Source organism: Lagopus muta, chromosome 5 (assembly GCF_023343835.1).
Source record: "Lagopus muta isolate bLagMut1 chromosome 5, bLagMut1 primary, whole genome shotgun sequence".
In the NCBI taxonomy this organism is placed as follows: Eukaryota; Metazoa; Chordata; class Aves; order Galliformes; family Phasianidae; genus Lagopus; species Lagopus muta.
In genome coordinates this window covers 20460490-20484738 of record NC_064437.1, presented here as the reverse complement: position 1 = coordinate 20484738, position 24249 = coordinate 20460490, and the positions used below count along the sequence as shown (strand labels likewise).

At 39.6% G+C, this 24249-nt stretch overlaps 1 protein-coding gene and 1 long non-coding RNA gene across 7 annotated transcripts in view; one reads left to right on the top strand and one right to left on the bottom strand.

The window, feature by feature from the left end:
- Nucleotides 1–24249, top strand: part of NR5A2 (nuclear receptor subfamily 5 group A member 2) — an 87005-nt gene that overhangs the window by 15790 nt on the left and 46966 nt on the right. The window lies entirely within an intron of this gene.
- LOC125693350 (uncharacterized) overlaps nucleotides 6–24249 on the bottom strand; it is a 59206-nt gene continuing 34962 nt past the window's right edge. The window contains exons 6-7 of one of the 4 annotated variants that reach the window (XR_007377064.1): nucleotides 10657–23554; nucleotides 6–9231 (exon numbers count right to left, since the gene is read on the bottom strand). This is a non-coding gene — a long non-coding RNA (uncharacterized LOC125693350). Of the gene's footprint in view, nucleotides 23555–24249 lie in introns of all 4 variants that reach the window. The other 3 variants (XR_007377063.1, XR_007377062.1, XR_007377061.1) reach the window with 3 other exon arrangements.

The following is a 24249-nucleotide window of genomic DNA, read 5'->3' as shown; positions in this document are numbered from 1 at the left end:
TAGGTAACAATTTCACATTGTATTATTTAAGAAAGATGATTTTTAATGTTGTACTTTGAGCAAGAAAGCATGGTTTATCTGTTTCCCCAAGCACCTCTAATTTATCTGGCTTTAAGTAAGCAAGCTGTTATGGTGAGAAATTTGTACCCGTCTTCATCTTAGTCTGCAATAAGCCGATTTCGGTTTTACTCTTCTCTATTTTACTGTTTATCCTAACAGTTGTTTAACTCCATAGGAATAGCACAAATTTTACTCCTTCCCTTTCAGCCTCTCTCTGCCTTGTACTCAGAGTTGAAGAATGCCTGTTACCATTCTGCACTCATTTACATAATTATTTTATTACCTCAAGTAACACAGTAACCTTATCTCTGCCCATCTATGTTCACTCCCTACTTAAGTGCATATTGGAATATTAACTTTCTCACTGGGCTATTATTTTGTATGTATACGTGTAGTTAACCATGAAGGCTAAGTTGTAAGCAGGATACACATAACAGATAGCAAGGAGGAAGAAAGTATCTTTAGGACTCATTTGGTACTTATCACTACTGATACACTGGGGACTCCTGTACTCCACATCATCTACAACTACCTTTAGGCTCTTCTTTATGGACACTAGGCAGTTGGACTCCTCAGTACACCCAATCCTTATGCACAGCTCTCTTGTGGACAGAAATTTCCCCCTATACATTTGTCAGATGTCACTTCAGGCAATTTTGTTGTTTGTTGCAGTCAGGTCTGACACAGAAATCAGAAGCCAGAAATGTGGTATCAGCCACACCCTCTCAACCTACAAGTTAGCTCTGAAATGAATAAAACACCTTTCACCTCAAAAAACAAACAAATAATCAAACACAAGATGAGAAACTTATATTAGGTCCAAACTTCCCTATTATACTGGCAGTTAACTGAATTTCCTGCAACACAGAGATGTTTTTGCTGTAACTATTTGCTGCTGAACTCTGCAAAGTTTTCTGACCCCTAACTTCTTAATTGTTGAGCAAAAGAAAAATAATAAAACATCCAAATAAAACAATAACTATATAAGTTGAGAACTGAATCTACCTGTATCAAGAGCACAGAGGGGAGAGCCCATTAAAGATCTGCAGTCAGGATGCTTGCCACAGCAGCATTTCTATCACAGCCTTAATGATTCAGACACAAGAAATGAAGCCCATGACTACAAGAACAGTGAGCTGTATATGTTGTACATACAACTCCACTTGTTCTCAGACATTTTCATGACAATGATTGAAGGAACTATTATAAACTCAGCCTAAATTAAGAGAAAAAAGGGAGGAAGTTACTCCGGGGAGAAAAGAAAATGGATCAAAAAGGAGTAAAAACTGTCACATCTTTGTTTGTTTGCCATATGTTGTTCATAATCTTTTAGTAAGCCATGCTTCTCATCTTAAATAATGTTCAGATTAGAATGACAAACAGAATACGTATCCAAGAGACTATGTCTTAAAGTCAGGAACCAGGAACTTTGAACCCATTCAGTTCTTAAGGTTGGAGTAATCATTTTACAGAATTACTGAGATTTGCAGAAGATATTATTCAGTGTAAGGATTTTTAAGTTATCACAATCTGCCATAAAATTACAGTTATGATTAAAGTGATTATATGAAAAGATATTAGAGCAATATTTACTTTTCATGGTTCCGTTGCTTACTCTGTAGGCAGATTTTATAGGCATTCAATGTGCTGTGCTGGGAACAGTCTCAGAAATGGTCTTCATTTCTAACCTCAGGCTGGTTGATACTCTTCAACTAATGCACGCTTACTAGTGTGGACATAAAAGGTGCAGAAATCTGTTTCATTAAAGTGCTGATAAACTGCTCCTAACTCTTCCAGTACATGCATACAACTTCATACACACAGATCTCTAACAACGTATATATATGTTCTAGAAACTCACGGCATACAGGCTTTGGTTACATCTATCAGAGGGAATGGTTTCTTTTCAGTATTTGTGCCCTTGGTATCGTAGAACATCCAGTTAGCTTTGCATCCTGTGGCATACCCTGCTCATTTTTCTTAATTGGACAATATCTGCTAAACTGTACAGCATTCCAGAACAGCATCACACTCAGAAGTCCATCACTTAGGAACAAGGTTACAACAACGCTAAGAACTTCCAACTTTTCAGCCTGAGGTCTTACCAGCACATTTAGACCAGACACCACACCAGTACCAGGTAGCATCAACTCTTTGCAGCTGAGAAGAGAGAATCAGAACTGAAATGTTTCCTGACCTTTCTGTCCATCCATGCTGTCGGCTCCTTCCAGTCAGCGTAGCAACAGCTATTTCAGGTTGCTCTGGAGAACACGGGTACCTGTGGGGAGTAAAAAAAGGACTTAAGGATATGACAGAGATTGTAAATGCAGAAGGAAGGAAAAGGTAATTATGAGGAAGATTCAAATAGATTTTCAAAACAGTTAACTTGTTCCCTACCTACTCTGAGAAATATATATTTGCTTGAAGTATTTTCCTATTATTCTGGCTCTTCTACATGAAAACCAAACCATCAGATGCATTCCAGATAAGATATACAAGTGCATTAGCAGATCTAAGACTAAAATTTTAACAGCTTCAAATAATGAAACAATTTATAGCATTAAAAGGTACCCTTGTATGAGTTCTAAAAGTATGTAATGTAAAGATCATATTTGTTAAAGTGCAAAACCTTCCATCTTCATATTGGGTACCAGAAGTTAACGGAAGCATTAATGAAGCAAACTAGTTGGAATGAGTAACAATGCCAGAGTAAGAGCCAAAGCAGCAAGCTGCAGTCTAATAACCTGCATTTCAACATCTGCTAAAATCTCAAACATGCACCTGTCTTGTGGAGTAGGGATACTCTTTAATTAGTAATTACATTAGAAAAGTGGTTTGACATCACACAATTCTTGCATCAAAAGAAATGTTTCTGTATAGACCAAGTATGAACACAGAAAACCTCAGAGTACAGTGATAATACTAACAGTGAGGAAGACCTTTGCTATTCTGGAGTTGCTGAAAGCTTAGTAAACATAAAAGTAAGATATATCTACCTTATCCTCAGCTATGAAAACTCAGGAATGCCCCAGGGATGCCAAATTTGTAGCCAGCTGTCTGAGTCATGTGAAAGGTCTCTGTACAAAGCTAAAAAGAAAATATTGCAAGAGTTTCTAGAGTCCAAAGGTTATCTGGCCCCAAGAAAGGATGCAGACAGTTCCAGGGGACTGGTCTTTCCTCATCAGCTCACAGCAGGGAAAATTCAGCAACTACTTCCAAAGTATTCTTCAAACCATAAAAGCAAGCAGTCTCCACTTGAGGCAGAAGAAAATAAAGCCTGCACTGGAGAATAGTCCTCAGGATACTTCCACATGGCTGAGGATCAGAAAATTCACTGAACGCTGATAGTTATAAAAAAGGCATTAAAGAACCTGTGACTCACATAAAAATACTACCTTGACTTATTTGCTTATTTTAGTGGGGATGTCACAGGTCAAAGTACTACGTGAGCACAAGCCCAATTAGTGAATGATTGCAGGAAGAGCCAGCATACTTCATGTTGAAGAAGTTCATCCTAAAACCATTCGCTGAGTTTGCCAACCGACTTAGGCCATTCACTGATGTCAGAGCAGCAGCTCTGGAACACTAAGCACACATCTGTCCATTAGCTGGAAACGCGGCTTTCAAAGAAACGCTTCACCCACATTTCTCCAAAGGGCCTGTCTGCAGGACTTCCACTGTACAATGGCAGTACAGATGTCTTGGCAGCTAATAAGCAAACAGGTGCTCAGTTGTGTATTACGTGTTTCTCAAAAACACAACTATATTAGCAGAGTTTCAAATCATCTCTTAAAACAGTGCAAACTCAGTGTGAACTGGGTCAACAGAAGCACTGTAGTCCCTCTTACTTGTCACATCAAACACATTTAGATAAATATAGTAATAATAATATTCAATACATCATGGTTAATTTTAAACTTCAATCTCCGTGAAATTAAATATCAAGAAGTGCACAGAAAAATAATGAGTTAAGGTACAGAAAGTGAATTATTAAACCAAATACATAGAGATGAGGGAAGTTTTATTCTTCAGAAAAAAAATATCAGTAGTGGAATACCTTAAAAGTTTTTTCTTCAGAGTGATAAAAGGTTGAAATATTATTTAGACCTAAGTAATCAAAGGCAATTTGATAACTTGAAGTGCTTTTGGACTTTGTAGCATCCATTTATCAGGGCAGGAAATGTAACTAACATAGCTGATGAAATAAAACTGCCATAGGAGTCTTTCAGTCAGGGAAGCAGTGAGAAACCGAGGCTGAGGATTTCCCTTAGTATCAGCAGTCTGACTACAGAGCGTGGTGTCATACGCAGCTATTGATTTTTGGGCTGGTTTAAGCATACTGGGATCTGAAAAAAGTCACCATTTCTCAAACTTTCTAAATGTTGGGGGAAGTGGGAAAGTATGCATCTTACTGACCCAACAAGTTATTTGCATTAGAAACATTAATTTGATTAAACTAAGTGTGTTTCATAGTAAGAAATAGTTCTTTTTCTGAGATCACATGGAAAGAAATAGTGAAATGACTGCAGTGTAAAGAAGCCTCACCAGAAAACCCAGGCTTAATGAAGCATGGAATTATACCTGCCACCCCACTGAAACTTGTATAGGAAGCACTCTGTTAGAAGTCCATGTGATGATCTTCTTGACTTCTGAACAAAGCCTGCGACTAAACGCAGTATTCCAGCATGCAGGAGTGTTGTTTGATAGCCCTCCTAAACTGCTTGTTCATTTCCAAGCCTCTGGTGCCTTTTCTAAGGGTAAAAAGATGACAGCATTCTCCTATGCTCATTCATGCCAAAGCAGTCTACTTTGCCATATGCTGCTGTCACCTCTGATAGCAGGAGGCTGAACTCAGCACTCTGCAGTCAGTCACTTTCCCACCCAATGGCGGATGTTCAGCAGCAAGCTGAGACAAAGCTACTGTGCTTCATGGGGGTGCATTTTGAAAGCCTGTCACTTCTAGCAAGCAAGTGTATTTTCCCACTGCAGTTCACTGCAGCAAGCTTTCTTCCATTCCCACAAACAGCCACTATGCAATATTTTGCCACTTATTACTAGACAGAAAAAACTGAGCATCCTAATCCTTATAGCAAGCATAGATGCAGGCTGTAGTACGGATACAGGGAGGTCTGCAGCTGCAGCCACTCCTGCTTGATAGCTTGAATCTCCCACTGCAGCCTTGGCAGGAAGGATGAGCTGCACATGCATATCCATCTGCAACTTGGTGCCATTTGTGTTATACAAAGTGGAAGTTTAACATCAGAGTTCAGTTTTTTCCCTCAGAAGAGCAGGATCACGATTAGAAGCACAGGACAGCTGACAGCAGTGCCAGATTATCCAGATCATCCAGGTGCAAAACGCACTCTTATAGGGCAGTATGAAAAAAAAAGAACTACCAACACTGCTGTTCAGAACTTGCATATGATGATGGTTTGCCGAACTTGGAAGTTCCTGCCACAAAAAACAGCCCTCCCCTCCCCTTATAAATTACTGCATTTCTTAGAAGCAGACACTTAGAAGTCTTACGTAGGAAGATCATGGCTCCTAGCTCTGTGGAAATTGTCTCATTCAGGTCCAGTGCCTTTGTATGACACTCATATCATTCTAATACAGTGCTTTTGTACAGCACCGATTTCTGTTCATATGAGATAGTTCCTAAGCACAGTGAAAGTCTGCCTCTATAATTATATCTGGGCTGTTTAGATATAAGGATATTCTCCTGTTAGCAATAATGAAGTCACTCAGACTTCCTACTGTTGCACTGCCTCCAACACCTACCAACTCTGCCAAAGCTCTATAATATAAATTCACTATAATTTATAGTTCCATGTATAGAGATAAGCTATATCAGATCAGTGATGGTCACTTTTGCTCATACAGCACTGTGGAGCCAACAGGTTTCATACTAAGGCACACCTAATGCACCCCGCTCTAGGGCTGGAAAATGCTGAGAAAAAGCAGAGGAAAGTATGATTTACGAAGGAAAAACTAAGAGATCTAAATAACCACAGCTTAATGAAACAACAGGTATGGCCTCATGGCAGCCACGTACAAGCACAGCATCTGAAAAAAAAACCCAATTCAGAGCATTAAATGCATTCTGCAGCTTTATAGGCCCGGGAACACAGCAGAGGACTTCAGTCTTTTCCATTTCTGATTTAAAAATTCTTACAAAGCAAAGCTTCAGATGGAAGCAGTGACAGCAAGCAGCAGACAGCACTCACACCTCCCAGCGCACTGCTTCTCAGCTCCCAGGCTTTGCCCAGCCCCCGCTAATCAGTCTTTTATCTCCGTACAAGTACAGCCATGCACCGCTTTGTTTCGGTCACCGACCAAGCAGTCACAGCTTACTCCATTTCAGTGCCTCAGGTTAAAAGCATCCGAATCTGTGCCAGGCTACATATAAATGGAAACAAAGACCAATTCCGCGCTCTGCAAACAAGATTCAGTCGCTTACTTTCCCCCCACCTGTAGGCAAAGGTGCAAAAAAAAAAAAAAGCCTCAACAAAGAGCAAGTTTTGGTGCAAGAGGAAAGCGCCCAATACATCGCAGCATTCCATCAATCCATTAAATACCAAGAAGGGCGTTTCGGGGGACAACCGCCGAGCAGCGAAGCTCTGCTCTGACCCTCGTGACAAAGCACGCAACCCGCGGGCGCCGCACCGAACACGTGCAGCACAGCCGTGCGCTGAGGTGACGCCGCCGATGGAAGCGCCGGTTAAAAGCGAGCTGAAAGAGAGTACCGCCATCTTCACCGGGCTGCCAACTATTTCGGCACGCTGACAGACGGCAGCTTTAGTCAGCTAACGCTCGCTAAATCACGACACATCGTGCTTAAGTGCTATCTTACCCGCATTCTAGAAGCGACGCGAAGCATAAGCGTTTACACACAGCGGTTACCCCGGAACGCCTCAAGCCGTTCATTTCTTCCCGCGCGCCTCAGGCTGCAGGTTGCAAGCCGCGCGCTCTTCCCGCGCTCCGCGGACTGCAGGCTGCAGACCGCTCACTTCGCACGCGCCTCAGGCTGCAGGCCGCGCTGCTCCCGCCAGGACGGGCAGCGGGGAGCGAGCCGCTCGCCACGTGCGGGGCGGGCAGCCGCTGCTCGCCCTGGCCGGCTGCAGGGCGCCGCGGTCTTTATTTGCAGGATTGAGCAGCAAATAAAAGTTGCTGGTACATGCAGCAATGCTGCAGGCATGTCTGCAGAGCAACTCCAGAACAAATGGAAGGGCGGGTGGAAGAAGGAGAACTCGAGAGCAAAAACGGCTCCAGTAGGAAAATGAAGCTACGATTTCGTGGGACACCTTCAGTAGCTTTTTTCCACTTCTGTAGCTGGTAGCTCGGGGCTGCAGGTGCAGGCTGGGCTGATAAACAACACTGTTATGGGAACACCTCAAGCATTAAAGCGACTGTTGTAGTTTTATATATGCTTATGTATCTATATCTATAGATACAGATATATAGAGATATAGGTGTATACACATATATACATTTATGTATATATATACATTTATAGGTACAAACTAGGCGAAAAAAAAAAAAAAAAAGCAAAAAAAGAAAATGCATTTTGTCCAGTTCTGGAATTGCCCATCGTACTCATCACTTGGAAATGGAAAGAAACTAAAATCGTTTTTTCAGAAATTCAGAAATAGAAAAATGCTTTTTTTGCATCTAAATACAGCGCTTCATTTGTTGAAAGAGAAGTTACTTTGATATTTGTTGCTAAATAAAATCTTGGATCAAGTAAATTTAATTTAAAAAATTAGTGAAGGCAACAATAAACACAGGAAATATACATGAATAAAGTGTTCTAAAAGTCAGGCAACTCTTTTAAGGCTATAAATATAACCTAAGCAAGGCCTCTATAATTAGCAAAGGGTGAACAAAAGAAGACATCCAGAAATAGATGGGGAGGGGGGAGGTGGGGAGGGTGAAATGTCTTGGTTAGCCTTATTCAAGTGTTCTTTCCATAGCATAGGAAGTGGTTCCAGCTAGCTCATGAGTTCTGTTGGTATTAACTGATTTTTAAAAGGACATTTCCAAGTTGTCTCCATGCCAAGGAAATTCTTTTACCGGCATGTTTGCTGAATACAGGAAACATCGTCCCGACTAAGTGACACTGGATGTGACGAAGAGTTGTGTCCTTACTCCGGTGTTACAGTCAGCACCCTCTGGTTGTTCCATCTGGAAACCATTCGGTATTTACTGGGGAACACTTACTGCACTCATCCTGAGCAATTCATCCTGAGCAATGAGCAATGGCCAGTGGTGCTGAGTCATGGTTGGTGCCTGAACCAACTCACTGCAGCCCCTTGGAGGGGCACCAGGGGTGTCTGTCTGGTCATCCACTATTCCATCTCATCCCTCTTAAAAGTTTTGGGGGAAATGTCTGTAGGAGCAACAGAGCGCTGGGAACCTCTCCGTGCAGTGGCAAGAATTCCCTGTACGAGGAAATAAACATGTACCTACAGCTGCTGCTAAACAGAGAGCTGAAGAAGTCAGTCTTGCATATGGTGATGTTCAGTGTTAAGCCAGGTTGTGCTTATGGGTCTGGTTTTGTTTGCTTATTGGAAGAACACTTCAGTGAGGCTGATGAGAACTGCAGTGTCCAAGTAAGAAGTGCAAGTTAAGATCTTGAGTAGCGCATTTCCAGTTTCTCACACAGCATCTGCCCGTTTCCTGTTTTCTTCCGTAGAGCTGCCTGGCTCAAGTGTTTAAGTTTCATTTGCTATGTGTTGTTCCTAAATCCCCTTTTTGTTATTTATTGGCTCTTCTTTTCCTTTCTCCTTGCTGGGAATTACGTTAGCAGCACAGTCAGTACGTGGGCAGCAGTAACTGGGGCTATTTGTGGCCATGGGCTGCATGGACCTACAGAGGGTGCAGCAGTTCACCAACACTCAGCGTGCTTCACCAACACTCTCTTCAACTCCTTGCACAGCCTTTCAGGAAAAGATGGAAATCCTTGAGGAGAAGGCCCAGAGTGGGTGGTCATGCAGGCCTGCAGTCTCCACTCCATCTTCCTACTCCTGTAGCTCAGTGAAAATCACCAAAACCAATTATCTGGTGTGCAAGTGGAAGCCAAAACAAATGCTGCAGCTCATGCCCAGGTCACCAGGTATACAATAGTTTCAGCTTCTTCTGTAATCAGCGTGCAGTCACTGATGTTCTTCCTGCCTTTATATGGAAAAAACGAGACAGAAAGACAGCTACTCACAAATACTACTGGACTATTGTTTTGAGAGGTACATACGCACTGATATCATACGTGAAAAATAAGATTAGACAATTTTCTGCCTTTGAGACTGAGATTCTAAATCTCTCAACAGTGTTTTGAATACTGGCCCCTTTACTAAGTTTCTGCCCAGACTTACTGTGCCTTGAGAAATCCAAAACTGCTAAAAGGAGAAGTATCAGAAAGCAATCTTTGTGATGTAGTATTCAGAAAACAAGGGTCCTTTTTTAAAACACAGTGTTTTAAACAGCAATAAGAATAATAACTCTTTCATAGAAATATGCATGTGACAATTATTTTACTTTGATCTGTCCTTGCTGAGATAGGTACTTATTCTGCAAGCGTAGGACAACGCTCCCTCCTAAGACTGAACTTTCATTGGGAGCATTTGCAGCGGGAAGTGCCATGCCTCAGAGGCAGTGTTTACATGCTAGCTCATTTGCCAACATTGAACAGCATTTGCCTTTCATTCGCATGCCTCTCCTTTAAGGTGTACTCTTTTCCTCTTGACTTTAGTGGGAGCTCCGCATGTTTTGCCTTTGATTCCTTTGCATGCTGGCCACTCTAATTAATATCAGTTTCAGCAGAGTTTCTCTCTCCCTCTTTTTCAGTCGAAGAGAATAGCTTTCAGCAGCTTATCCCAACACCAGCTTGTGTATTTACTGATCAGGTGCTTGGGCATTATCAAACTGGCACATACTGCCCATACAGAATATAACTTCATTTTTTCTCTGTCCCAGCCAAACAGAACTTTACCTTTTACTCCAGACCTAATAATAAATGGTGGCATAACTAAGAAGAAAATGACAATGATCATTCTAACAAACTCCTCTCAGTGTTGAAAACATTGCTTAGGCCTGTGTTTGTTTAACAGTTATAGTTCTAGCTAGCTAACACAGTCTTTCTCTATAGGATGCTTTCATTGTTGGTGCAACAAACATAAATCAGAACAGATCCGTTCTTTCTTTGAGACCACCATTCCCCAGGGCTGGATTGTGCAACCCAAACTAAGCCCCAGTCTGCTCTGCCCTTAGTAACTGTGCTTTGGCCTTCAGAGATACTTTATATGGGACACAATACTACATAATTGAGGAAGACTGACAGAATCTGGTCCTTTTTTTTAATTTATTTTTCCCCTGCTGCTTGTGTTATTAAAAATAAATGTCCGACATTTTGGTCTCAGACCTGCATATCTGCATGTTCTGAGGGACACAATGAACACAGGAGCCACTTCTCTCCTCCGTAAAAACTGTTACATGTGGCTTTCTGTGCTAACATAACCCTCTTTATAATATTTCAAAAGATACAGGACTTCCCAGCATGATGATAAAGTTTTCCTGTGTTCCAATAATAAAAGTTGAACGTACCAGTAATTTCCAGTTCCTCTGAGGTTGGGCAGCCTGTGAGGACTAACTCAGAAGTAGCCAACCTGCAATATCAGTGTGGGAGTCGGAAACAGATGTTCAGCGGACAATACGATTTGTTGTCACTGTCGATACTATATGGCACTTGTCCAAACAGAAATTGTTTGTAGCTGGAAAAGAATGTAAGGAATGATTCATGCCACCAATTACTATTATTACTTTAAAATGTGAAATAGTTTCTTGTTTTCTTTTGTTTTATAAGAGTGATTCAGGGAGGCCTAAGGACTCAAAAAATACAATTAGTTGGACTTGGAGCATCCGCATAGTATGTCAACCAAACAATTTAAGGCTTTTTCACTGGGGCAAAAGAAATTATATACAAAAAACAAGAACTTCTTCAGAATAAAGGTGCTGTAACCTTCTAGTCTTAGAAAGTGCTTGATGTTCATTATGTAGGTACATTAAAAGCACACTGCACTGGGTAAACTGGATGTTGTGTGTGTGTCTGAGAGTGTTTATTTATAAAGGTTATGATTTATTACATTAACATAATATTTTATACACATAGTAACATTTGCAAGTAGTTTCTTTATGCCCTAGAAATTCTAGCAGGCCATTTGGTCATTCAGAACTGATGAAACTTTTCAATGAAAAAAATCCTCTATCAGAGTAACATATGATGCTTAGCCTTGATTTCCAAATTTCATGAATATTACAAAAAAAGATGCACTAGATCATACTTACTGTCAAAGACAATGGATTAGGCTAGGTGCTCTTTAAATTAAATATTAATTTTACAGGGATACATCAAATATATCAGAAAAAAGCAAAAACTGGATGCAGAAAGCATAAATGAAATCAGGTCTAAATACAAATGAATATATTCAGTAGGAGTCTCAATGAGAGCTAAAGATCTGAGTTCCAGAACCCTTGGATATATCACCTATATTTTACATCAAAAAGCAATGCTCCAGGTATTTTCAAAAATGAAGACATCTGGGATCTAAATTGGAGTTCACTGAAATCAGTGGCAGAACTTGGATATAGATGCTGACTACTGTATCTCTGCCAGGCTTCTTTTAGAGATATATAACAAAGGAAAAGGTGTGTGTAATCATAGGACTGAAGAGCAAAACATTTTAGCACTGTAAAATCAAGCAACTGCCTTACTTTTACAAAAGCATGTAGTAACACTTCACAGTAATCTTCCTTTAACAATAACTTCTGTTTACTGTATTTACTGCCGCAGTGTACTGCAACAGAGTAGTTTAATGATCTATGTCAGGCTTTTGTCAATGAAATGATTTTCAGATGTACTTTTCTTTTTAACTACTGCAATGACTTGGCCTTAAGTCCCAACCACAGTTCAAATTTTTCATGATTTTAGATTGAGTGAATTGAGAAATACTTTAATGGTGGAACACTATCCGTTCAGATCATTTTGCATGAGAGATTGAACTCTATACAAAATGTTCATAGTCAGCGTATGATAAGACTGAATGAAATTAGCCAGTCAGATAATGCGTAGCACATGTGTAAGTAGCACACTAAATGCTGTGCATGTTCCTGTGCATTTTTATATATATTCAAGGATTAAACTGAGTTTTTCATCAACTAGGTGGTGGCAAGTGCCAAAATGATTTAGGATTAGGATGGGGTTTAGGCTGATCTATCTACAGTTCTATTTCTCATTTCATTATCGTGCTTGGGATACTGCAACAGTTGTATTGTGTTTTTTTTTTATTTTATGAAATAGGCAAAATTAAATGTCCATACCAGACATAGCGTTAGGTTCGTTAGGTTACGGGGAGTGGAAGAGAAACGCCGCACTAGACTTCTTTTGTCTGCACCCAGCAGAGATGTCCTGAATGTAGAAAACAGCTGGGAAACTTCCTATACACTACACTGCTTGAAAAATGACTTCAAGATTTTTCTAAAAAAATCCATCTGATTAGACTTTATTCCAAAAGACTGACACTCTGATTCCGCAGTATGTCTCTTTGTAAAACATGAATCAATACAGATGCTGCGTTATCTGGTTGCATTACATCATTTTTGATACTAACTCTGCTTTCATTGTAATTGTCATGACAATTGAATCCCAGTAAATGTTTTAGGCTTTGAAGGCTTCTCACTGCAATACCAGGGCAGGACATGTTTATGCAAGGCTTCATTGTCACTTAGCATTCAAAAAATTACTGGCTTAAAACAGACTCATTTGCAAAAGTGACTCTTCGGCCATTTTGATGTTTCTGATTGGTACGTGTTCATTTTGATCTGCTGATCAACATTCTGCCGTCTGCTGTCAATTCACAGCTATGAGCCATTTCGGAAAGCAGCGGCTTTAAGAGGAAGCCAGTCCTGATGGCGGTGTTACGGGGATGGTTAGAGGGGCAGAAAGGTGAGCAAACGAGGCGGCTTCAATTAGCAGGAGCACAGCCCACCCTCTGGCTATGCCAGGAAGGGAGGCGAGCCTGGGCCGCTGCTGCCCGCACCAGAGTTAGTTAGAGCGCTCTGAATCTCATCTTTTGATCTCGGGCGATATTTTTCTCTGTTATGTCACAGAGGTCACCTGGCTCATGTGTGACAAACTGCCTGCATAAGTCACAGTGCCAGTGGCAGAGATTTGTAACCATGTCCCTGGTCCATTGCCTTTGAATTATTTCACAGGCCCTCTGCTTTACATTTACACTCTGTCGGAAGATGAACAGGGGAAGGGAGTAAAATCAAGGGCAGGGTCTCATCCTGAAGGACAAGGGGAAACAGGTGGAAGGTTAATGGCCCTGGAGCGTATCCACAAGCCTCTCAGGCTTGATATATGGGCCTCAGGCCTAAAACGGGCATTGGCTTTCAAAGATATATTATTTCATTTGAGGAGAGACATTCTGGAGTTCCTGCATTTGTCTGCTGATAGATGATCCTCTGTCCACAATTGGTTATGGCGTGTGAGTTTTCCTTGGGCCTGCTCCCGTACATAAAAATTTTGCTGAGCTCTCCAACCTTTCACATGCCTTTAAGAATGGGACGTGTGCAGGCCTTCTGGCAGGCTGCTGGATTTTTGTTGCTGCTATTTTTGTAGTTCCTTTTGAACCGGGAAGCAAGTGGGGGATGAAAGACACTTCTGTTCATTCATACATAGCTGGACAGGGGTGGCCTCGTGGGGACAGCATGGGGGAGAAGAAGATGTCAGGAATCAATTATGCATACGTGTGTCTACAGCCCAGAAGGAAGCGAGCCTGCCTAATCCACTCTTTTACACTGACACATGCCTGCGTAGAGATAAAAGCAGGCAAATCATTTACGTGATGTTTTTACAAGCCCTCTTCTTTTATTGTATTTCGTTTTCACAAGGGTTTTCACACGCTTGAGCTTACAGGAAAGAGCGAGAGCAGTGATCCCATGCCTTTTATCAGCGCCCTCTCCAGAGCGGTGACAACAGGCACCTCTTAAAGATGTGACATTACCTGCTGCTTCTCAACCAAGATTCTGAAGACCCATAGCCAGCTCATGCCATTTCATTGCCAATAATCTGAGACTGGCCAAAACAAGCAGGGGTTCAGGCAATGTGGCAGAGGCTTCTGTGCATAGAGGAAAGGTGTTGATGTATATCCTACCCAGTGGTGTTCCCACAGCATCCTCTGTCCCAGCATACCCACTAAATGCCACAAAAAATCTGGTTAAAAAACAGTTTAGAAAATAATTCAAAACTCATAGCATACTTTGTGGTTTAATGTACCCTACTTAGCAGCTTGTTAGTCAAATTGTTCTTTTGATTTTTTTACATATACTTGTAGTAACTGTTATAGTATTGTGTTTCTAAGACCCACTACTCAGTGACAGAATGATTTATGAAATTTGGGATGTATATTCTTACTATATATTCACTTAGACTTCTTTTAATAACAAATAACCGTTCTGTTTCAGTGGATAGATTTTGTTTGAAAGAATTCAGCCTGAATTATATTTTAATAGCTCCAAATTTTACATTCTTTTTTTCCCTATAAGTGTAGAAAAGGGAAGCAAGCACAGAATATACGTGAAATATTTTCAATATAGTGTGCTTTGCTGTCAATATAGTGAAATTTCTACTTATAAAAATTGGGATAGTTAATCCTACCTCATGTCTCAGTCTGAAATTGTCATCGAAGTGCTGCATCCGCAAGTGCATCATTTGAGTAATTAGGATCTGTTTTTCCGTCATTGAACCCAGCTGCTAAACGCTCAGCACCTTAGTGTGAGCAGGATCGGGACTGTGCTGCACTTCAGTCAGTCCCTGTAGAATGTGTCCTGTTGTAATGCAATTATTCCCTCTTCCATTAGTGCCCTGCAGAGTCTAAGTTAGACAAGTGAGTTAGAGACTTGAGAGACATATTTAGTGTCTACTGCAGCAGTAGGAAGGAAATCTGAGGAGTTGTTAAAAGGAAAGACTTAGAAATTCTACAGAGAGAACTGAACAGAATGTTAGCAGTCAGGAGGATCTGCTTTTCCACTTGTTGCTTTGATAACGGATAAAAGGCTGTCATGAACTGCTGGCTACCAGCTGGGAGCAGATAGAGTAATCCCAGCAGAGGCTGGCCCTGGCATTCCTTTAAATCTTAGAGATCATAGGAAAACTGTTTTTTTCCTACCATTGTCATCATCATTCATGTTGATGTTTTCCACCCGTTTAGCATTTCATTTAAGTTAATCTCCTTTACAATATTGTCTTGATTGAAATCTAAGCAAATATCACATCAATAAAGATATTTCAGCTATCTCACTCAACTGCCTAGAAATAAATTCCAGAGAACCAGAGATCAGGCATAAAATACCACTGCTGTGGGAAATGTGCTGTTTGACTGTAAAGGTGAACTGCACCCACCCTGCAGGCAGTCACAGGGATGGCCTGTAGTGTATGTCTTCCTTGTAATCAATTGCTTGCTATAATAAAGAGACTCAATAAATTAAATCTAGAGGATGTTAATTGAAAGAGAAGAGCAACAGAATGTCCCTTGTTAGAAAATGAGCTGGCATGCCCCCTGCGTGGTACAAACAAGTACAAACACAGGGGCAGACAGAACCATGCATGTTTAACTTTACTAGTGTGCGCTGGGCCACAAAGGTCACATTAATGACACGCTGGACACATGCAGGATTGGGCCAGTAGCATCTGCTAGCATGTGTACAGATGCTTGACTGGAGCTGTGTTGTTTCTACCAGTGTTATTCCAGCAAAGGAGGAAAAATCACCAGAGGCATATTTACACCTCTGATTGTCATTCTATACTCTTTACTTTAATGACATACTAAGGGGCCTAGCTTACTTCGTATTCTTATGTGTAATTACCCATATTAAAAAAAAAAAAAAATCAACACTCATTAGTGTTCCATTCCACTGACTTAATTATACCCCTTAATTAAATCTTGACTAACCAGGGGTCACTGCAGTGTCAGTGGGATTTGTCACTGTTTGTCATCAGGTGTCTGGTCACATCTATTTCTGGTATCCCTGTTGCTGCATTATGTTGAAGAGTGCGGTCTTTTCTAAATGCAGAGAACAATCAGGCATTGCCTTATTGTGTTCAGAGCTTTACAATTAATTGGAAGGGTAGTGAATCTGTTCTACAACGCTAGCACTCTCCTAGTCTTCACATGCAGGAGGTGGGGAATCAGGCAAATATAAACCTTTTCTAAACATACTTCATTACCTTACTTGTGCTCCTTTTCAAAGGTTTATTCTTTCTGCACTCGGAAGCCATGGTCTTATTAATTTATCAGATAATCTTGTGTTCAACAGGCATAAAAATATATTGCAAATAGCAGGGGTGCTTCCCCTTTCCTCCATCTCCTAAACATGAAATGAATTTGAAACATGACCAGCAAGAATGAGCTAAATCAATACTACATGCATAACAAATACAACATGGCTTGAGCTGCTATTGCTGTGCTGCTCAGAGTCAGAAGACTGCGGCTCCCAGTTCAGTGTTTCCTGAATAATTCAGTGGGAGGTCTGCACGTGCAGTAAGTGCATAATAGTGCTGTTTCTCTCTATTTCAAATTTGCATGTTTGGGGTTTGTTATTTTGGAAAGTTACTTATGGGAAATATAATTCCCACGTTTATGCATATAATAGGCACCTAATGTTTATCTGAATAATTGATTAGTCAAGTCAGGCTTTCATAATTAGCTGTTGGCTTTTCAGTATAAGCCCACAAAACACTTGTCAATCTATAGATGTTTTTAGTTTATTAATATATATGTTATCAAAGGAGCTGTAGTCATTACCTGGAAAGCATTTATTATTTATTCTGTGGAGGCAAAGGAAGCATTTCCATTCTAGTTATGTATTTCCAATCTAACTTACCCAGTAGATCAACTTTTTATTGTTAAAGTTTTCATGAATGTTATCAGTCTGTAAGCTGCTCACAGTAGAAATCTGAATGAGGGTGTTTTAAAAAATGCATCTGGCCATTCCTCTGTTACACAGCAGCTAAAATGAGAGGTTTCATTGATTAGAAAATAATATGTATCACTTACTTGTAGGCAGATAAGTAACAGGCACCTAAACAGATACCACTAACGGATATCCCTTCTGCAGCCATAGATGCTGACACCAGACAGGTGCATCTGTTGATATCTCATGTGGCAGTAACACCACAGTATGATCTGGAGACCTATAACGTAAATTGCAGATTTATAGGATAAATTATATTTATTATCAACTTAATGTCTTCATCTGAGCTCTATTATTTAATGTTTTCTTGGTTCCTTATATTCCTGACCAGTTTTCATGCAGTTGCCATTAAAGAAGAGAAGCAACTTCTTACTCCAGAAACTTTGCATTTTATGCCCAAAATAAAAAATTCATGAAACATTTGTGAAACTCATAGTGAAAACTGGTCATTTTTTACTGGTAGTAAGTTAAAGACCTAATTGTCCAATAAAGATGACAGGACTGTAAATGGCGTGGTTTATCTTAAGGGGAAACAAACCACCTTTTCACTAGAAGGCAACTTTTACTTTTACAATTTTTGCAATTAGCGGATGTGTGGCACTCAATTTATAAGGATATTATTTACAGAAAAGGTATTTCAGTTCCACATATGCTATACGTTTACTTTCCCTTGCTCCTGTTCAGAAGAATCACCTCCATTTTAGTGAAAATACATGAGCTTCCACTTCTCGTCAGCAAGTACAGAACAAATGCTTCAGTAAAATTGGAAAGTGCTTTCTGGAATCAATCTCCTCCTGAGGCTAGAACCATAGGATGTGTACAAAGTTCTCTGCTTCACAAGTGAAAGGATACATATATAGTAGCAGAATTCTAAAAACATTTTAAGTCTAAAACATTTCTACAATAGCTCCTTTGTTTGGAAAGAGTATGATGTAAAAATCCCGTTGCAGTGGTGGAAAATAAAATGGTACACTAATTTTTCTGGTGTTACCCATTTAATTGTGGTTTGCCACTGAATTATGTGGTTTTACACATCACGAAGTTTTTGAGCAGTGCTACAGCATCTGGTATACAACATGAATGTACATGACATGCACGCATCCTGTCTCACTTTGTACTTAAAGATACAAGAAATTGCAGAATCCTCTTCAAACAAATTTAATTACATGCCTCCCATGGAACAATGCAAAACTATTCCTAAGAGAGTCATTATAAAGTTCCTCATTCACAATATATATGTATTGTACCAATGTAAATGTTCATTATCTGTTTTTATACCCATTGCAAAAGAACAGAAAATGAAACACCGTATTGCAAAGAACACAATATATATATATTGGAATCAGAACTCAATTTGCTACTGCTGTTTTAACTTCCAGTGTAATATTTTGTGCAATGTTAGAATTTCAATCATGGTATTATACTAATACATGGATTTTCTATTGAGATATTTTTAAGTACAGCATTTGCTACCTGGAAAGATTTCTGATTTTGACTAGTGAGCTAATTAAGGACACAAGCCGTGCAAAGAGTGAAACATCTGCATTCTCACTATTAGTGCAGAAAGTTCTCACCAGTGCCCCTGTCTATTAACCTATGAGTTCAGACACATTTCCCATGGGTATTGTATGGCTATCTCGGTCCTTCCATTTAGACTTCGAAAGAGTATTGTCTCAAAAAGTGTTATACAATTGGATATAGATGTATTTTGCTGAAGAGCTTCATATTTTCATGATTAGACAGGTGATCTGATCACAAGGTGGAAAAGAGATGATGTAACTAAACAATGAATTAGAAGCCTGAATAGGATTGTTAAGTCTCTTTTTCTAAGTTACAGTTACAGGAGAGGCATTATGTGGGCTTTCAGATAAACTCACAAAGCTCTTATCTATACAAACCTGATAGATTTGCCATTATTCTTAGTGAACAACAGAAGTTATATCATTCAGTTTCATTAAAAATGCATTAATCCCTTTTTAGTCATCTTCTAATTCATTGACTCAATTATACACTGAACAATAAAAATGTTTGGTATAATAAAAATACAGTATTAAAATGTGGTTTATACATAAATATTTCATTGCAAAGAAAATTTTAAGGGTTTTAAAAGTATTAACAATATGAATATCATGTTCTGAGGCAACAAAGTGCAGTTTTGTTCAGCATCTCTGAAACTATATGTCAGAAAGATTAGTCTTTAAAACAAGCCAGCCTGAAATGGTTGCTTATGGCGTTCCTTGCAGTACTTAATGTACAGACATCCTGTAAAGTTAGTGACACTTACTGGCACAGGTCAACAAAGGGACAGGATGGGACTCAGGCTGTACACACGTACTGAGAATCCCTGCGCCTCCAAGGAGCTCTGCACAGCAGAAGGATCTTACCAGTTTTACTGGGTCAGGATGTGATCAGCACACCAGATGTCCCATGGCACAGCCTGTGGGGCCAATTCCTGAGCAGTTACTCCATGCTAGCTGTTCAGGTAATTGACACCAAAGTCACCAGCCTTTGGCCTGAGTGACAGCGTGCTGTGCCTCCCTGGGCTGGGCTCAAGCTGGTGCATGTCGTTGCTGGCAGCAATGTGCTCAGCAGAGTGAGCAACTCCACTGCAGCAGCAGCAGCCACTGCAATTCTGCAGGCACCAGGGAAATACCTCGGGCACACAGCCTCACTCTGGAGCAGACAGAACAGCGAGAGCAATCCACTGAAGGCTTTCATTGATTTTAACACAGCTGTTACTTTTTAGAGTTTTGTGCTCAATTTCTTTTTATTCATTTCTTTGTGGCAGGAAAGCAAAACACCTCTGGTTGTACTAACATGCCCTCAGCAAATTTTAGCCCGGTGCAGCCTAGCAGGTCCTGTGCCAGGCTGCCACTGGTGGTGGGAGCTGCAAAAAGCTGGCCTGATTTTTGCAAGCATTCCAAGATGAGAGGAGAAGAAAGCACTTTGTATTTTCATTAGTCATCTCTTTGCAGATTTAATTTCAATTCTTTCAGCAAAGCAGATTATTAAAAGCAATGACCTGAGGTCTTCGTTCTGATATCAGACTTGCAATCCTGTATAATGCGTGCCTGAGGGCAGAGGTCACACTAACGAGTCTGTTAATGCGGTCACTCTGGGATAAGATCAATCTCCATACTTCACCATATTGATCCAATAGCTCATTGGCACTTCCCTCTTTGAATTGATTAGCTCGTGTGTGAAAAGAGATGGATGGGTTTCCGACCCCGAGGAGCCCGTCAGGGCACACCCGTGGCAGGGGAAGTGGATGTTTTCACTGCTTCGTTTGGGTGGCTCATTATGTGGATGACTCACAGGGAATAAGGGTCATAACATTGTTTTATGAATTATTTACAACAAAACATCAGGTTTTTCCTACATTTGATGTTCCACCTGTACTTAATCCCTTATAAATAGAACATGAAGAAATGGACACAAACAACTAGTAAATGCCAAATATTTGTGTAAAGGGAATCAGTACATACAAGTGACCTCAAAAAGTAATTTTACTAATATGTGGTAATAATAATAGACATGAGGGTAGGAATAGACTTCATGGGTCATCTAGTCCATTCCCCTTATACTGTGACAGAATATTGATGATACCTAGAAATGACTTACATTTTAATTGCATATTTCTGGTGAAGTACTCACAGTGAATCTAGTTTGGACACCTCAGCAAACTTTGTATGCACATTATACTGTAGAAATGGGTGATCTGCATGCAACATGTGAGCTAAAAATAAACTATGCACTTCACTCCACTGTTAGAAGTAACCTAAAAAAAAAAAGATTCAACTCCATTTATCAACTAGTCACATATTTACAAAATGCATACATTTGACACAGTAGATTGGATTTTGGTGCTGTGTGTGCTCATGCAAGAGGGAATACAAAAGGAGCTGTCGCCAGAGTCTGAATTCAGAAGTTGGCTTAGGTTAGGTTGTACTAAAAAAATGTAAGCATTAGCAGAGTCTTCCGAGATGTAAAGCAATACAAACTGAGAGCCTTCTGGAAGTCTTCTACTGAAGAACAGGCTTTTTTGGTTTTGTTATGGGGTTTTTTTTGTTTGTTTCTTTTACTTCTGATGCATATGAACTGTTGAATAAGTCTCAAAGATGTTTAAAATGCAATAATTTATTATATACATCCAACCTCAGGATTGTATATAACACTGTACCTAAGATGCTGTTATCTAGATGCCAGGTTACATAATAACCCTGTAAAAACAACAACAAAAACTGGCAAAAATATTCTCATTGTGTTGTTAAAGTGATGCTTACATTTATGCAAGAAGACAGTGCACTTTGATAATAATATCTCGCTGTATTATTTAACTGGACATTCTGGATTTATTTGGCAGGCTGGCTGTTTAAACTGAATGATATTAAAGTTTATTTACAGAGAAGTGTCCATGCATGCTGCACAAAAAAGGGCAACGCTTTTCTACTATCAGATTTACGGTAGCATAAGCAGGTACTGCATAAAAACAGCAATTGGCAGACCTTCCTTAAAGGCTTTGTAGTCTGAAAGAGACAGACACTTAGGCAGATTGGTGGGAAAAAAAGAGCCAAAGAGAGAAATCAGTCTCTTATTTGTCAGTAAAATTATGCTGAATGTTTGTATAATCCTGACTTATTTAGATTTCAAAGCCATTCAGGCTGTTATAGCTAAGAAAATTGCCCTGATACAGATTTACATGGAATTAATATGAAGCCATGCTAAAAAGTAAGTTCCAATACACCTAGACAAGAGCTATTAGATTCAGCATTGGTATGTACTTTCCCTTGATAAATCGGATAAATATGGGATGAATGAATGAATCCTCTTACATTTGGGTCTCAAAGCAATATTTTAGTCATAGTAAACCTTCGGAAAAAAATCTCATAAGCTTAATCAGAAACCAAAGAAAATGGTGTTCAGATCTAGATTAATAGCAGACTGACAGACACGTGAACACAAGTTGTGTTCAAGCTGATTTTTTAAAAACAAAATTTATGCCATCTTATTACAAACTCTTGTCCATGGATCAAGGGTCTGCCAGTCTGACTAGAACTCAGCTTTCGGAGTTGTAGCATATGGTGCACCCCAGGGTGAATGGAAAGTTATCAGAGCAACTTTTGTTGTTCATCTCCAAAGTTGACATCACAGAATCATAGAATCCTTAGAGTTGGAAGGGACCTCTGAGGGCCATCTAGTCCAACTCCCCTGCAATGAACATGGAACATCCAGAAATGAACAAAAAAAAGACTTATCAATTAGATGATTGATTAGTCTCTCATTTTTCTAAATTCACAGTTATTCTTTTCCATGCAAATATTTAGGAGCTCAGCATAGAGGCTCAAAATCTAGATACCTGGTAATGTGTCCAGCTCTGACAACACAGAATAGTCAGTGGCTTGCTTAACTGTGCTTGCTTCCTTCACCTGTCCTCCATCATTTTTACCCATAAAGATTTTCTCGATCCATGTTTTGTACTGCAAAAACTCTTCTCATCAACAGAAAAAGCAGCTCAAATAAAAAACAGTTTATTCAAGGATATCTTTAAACAAACATTAACATCAATCCTAACTGCAGTGCTTATATCTGTATGGGACCTGAGCAGAGTTGTGACAACCTTATTTTAATGACGCTTAAGAGATTTTCAAATGAGCTTACAGGAAAAAGGAAGTGAGATAAATGAAGCAATGCCAAATAAAGGGATAAATGAAAAAAACATTTTAATACTCTATTTCTTGAACATTCATTCAATCAACACTTTGTGTGATTTTTAATAGCATGGCTCTGTCTGCTCTTCTACAATTGCATTTGTCAAGAAAGAAGCTAACTTTTCATCTAGATGATATTCAGAGTTGAAAGAATTTAGCTAGATGGTAGTAGCTGCATACCAAAAGCCTCCTGCAATGCTTTTAAGACGTAAAGAGACGAACCGAGTGTTTTGGATCACTCCTGTATACAGTAACTCACCAGTTCTTACCTTCTTCTATGGCTTCAGCTTCCTTGGGGGTGCTTTTAAGAAACTTTTCCTATTTAATCAGAAAGGCACTTGTTTAGTACATGATAAACCCCATTTCCAATGCTAAACATTCTTTCACTTTCTCCCGTATCATTGCATCTTCTTTCTCTATCTCTGTCCCAGTGACTTACTATTACTGCTGCAGCTCCTGGGATGTAAGGTAACCTTTCTGCATTTTTTTTCCCATCAGTATTGCATTTCCTTTCACATCTTGAACGAAAACACTGTTTCTCAAGATTTCTTACTGCTTTCGCTGGTATTTTCTCAGCAGTTCAATTTACAAAGCAGGAAAACAGTGGGAAGTACATTTGTGTCACAAGTGCAGTGCCTTACCTGTTTCTGCTGCCAAAGGTGTAATACAGGTGACTTTCTGTCCTGTTTAACTGCAGCACCCAGTCTTGAGACTTAAGTTCTGTATGTTTCAGTGATTCAAATATGGGCAAAAAGAAATATCTGCAGTTAAACAATTGGATGTTGGTCAGAAATATTTAGAGGGTTATGAAAAGCAAAGTATAGAAACATGTTCTAGTTTCTGACAAAGAATGAAATGCTCTGCAATCAAGAGAAAGAACACTTAAAATATAGAACTGGTCTTTCTATATCCAACATAGTTATTTGCACATATAACATATATATATTAAGCAGGCAAACAAGTAATATCAATACAACACTAGTGGAAGAGGGAAGTCCATGGGAGTCGCATCACGACATATTTTAATCTGGAAAATATTACTGATGTAATAAAACCAAAATAAAACAAAAACCTAAATGTTACTGTGCAAATCAAAAAAGATCCTTCAGAATAAAAGTTAGTTCTACATTCACATTTGGTGCCTACTAGAAATGATAGGTAACATCTGATTTACTAGTTTCTTTATGTGGTCTATAAAGTTTCCCATCCTGGGTATCTCTAACACACACCTGAAACACTTTTCTTCTCTCATTTATGCTGCTGTAACTTTAAAGTAACTCCTTTTCAGCCATGAAATCAGATTGTTGCATACTTCCCATATGGGGAAAATAGTCTGGTGCTGTGCACACAAACCAGCATTTGTAGGTGTCAGCTGTTAAAAGAATAAGACTACTTCTCTTGGCTGACGTTCTTCCCATACTCCACACCCCTTGATGTCCTGGATGTAAAGAAATGC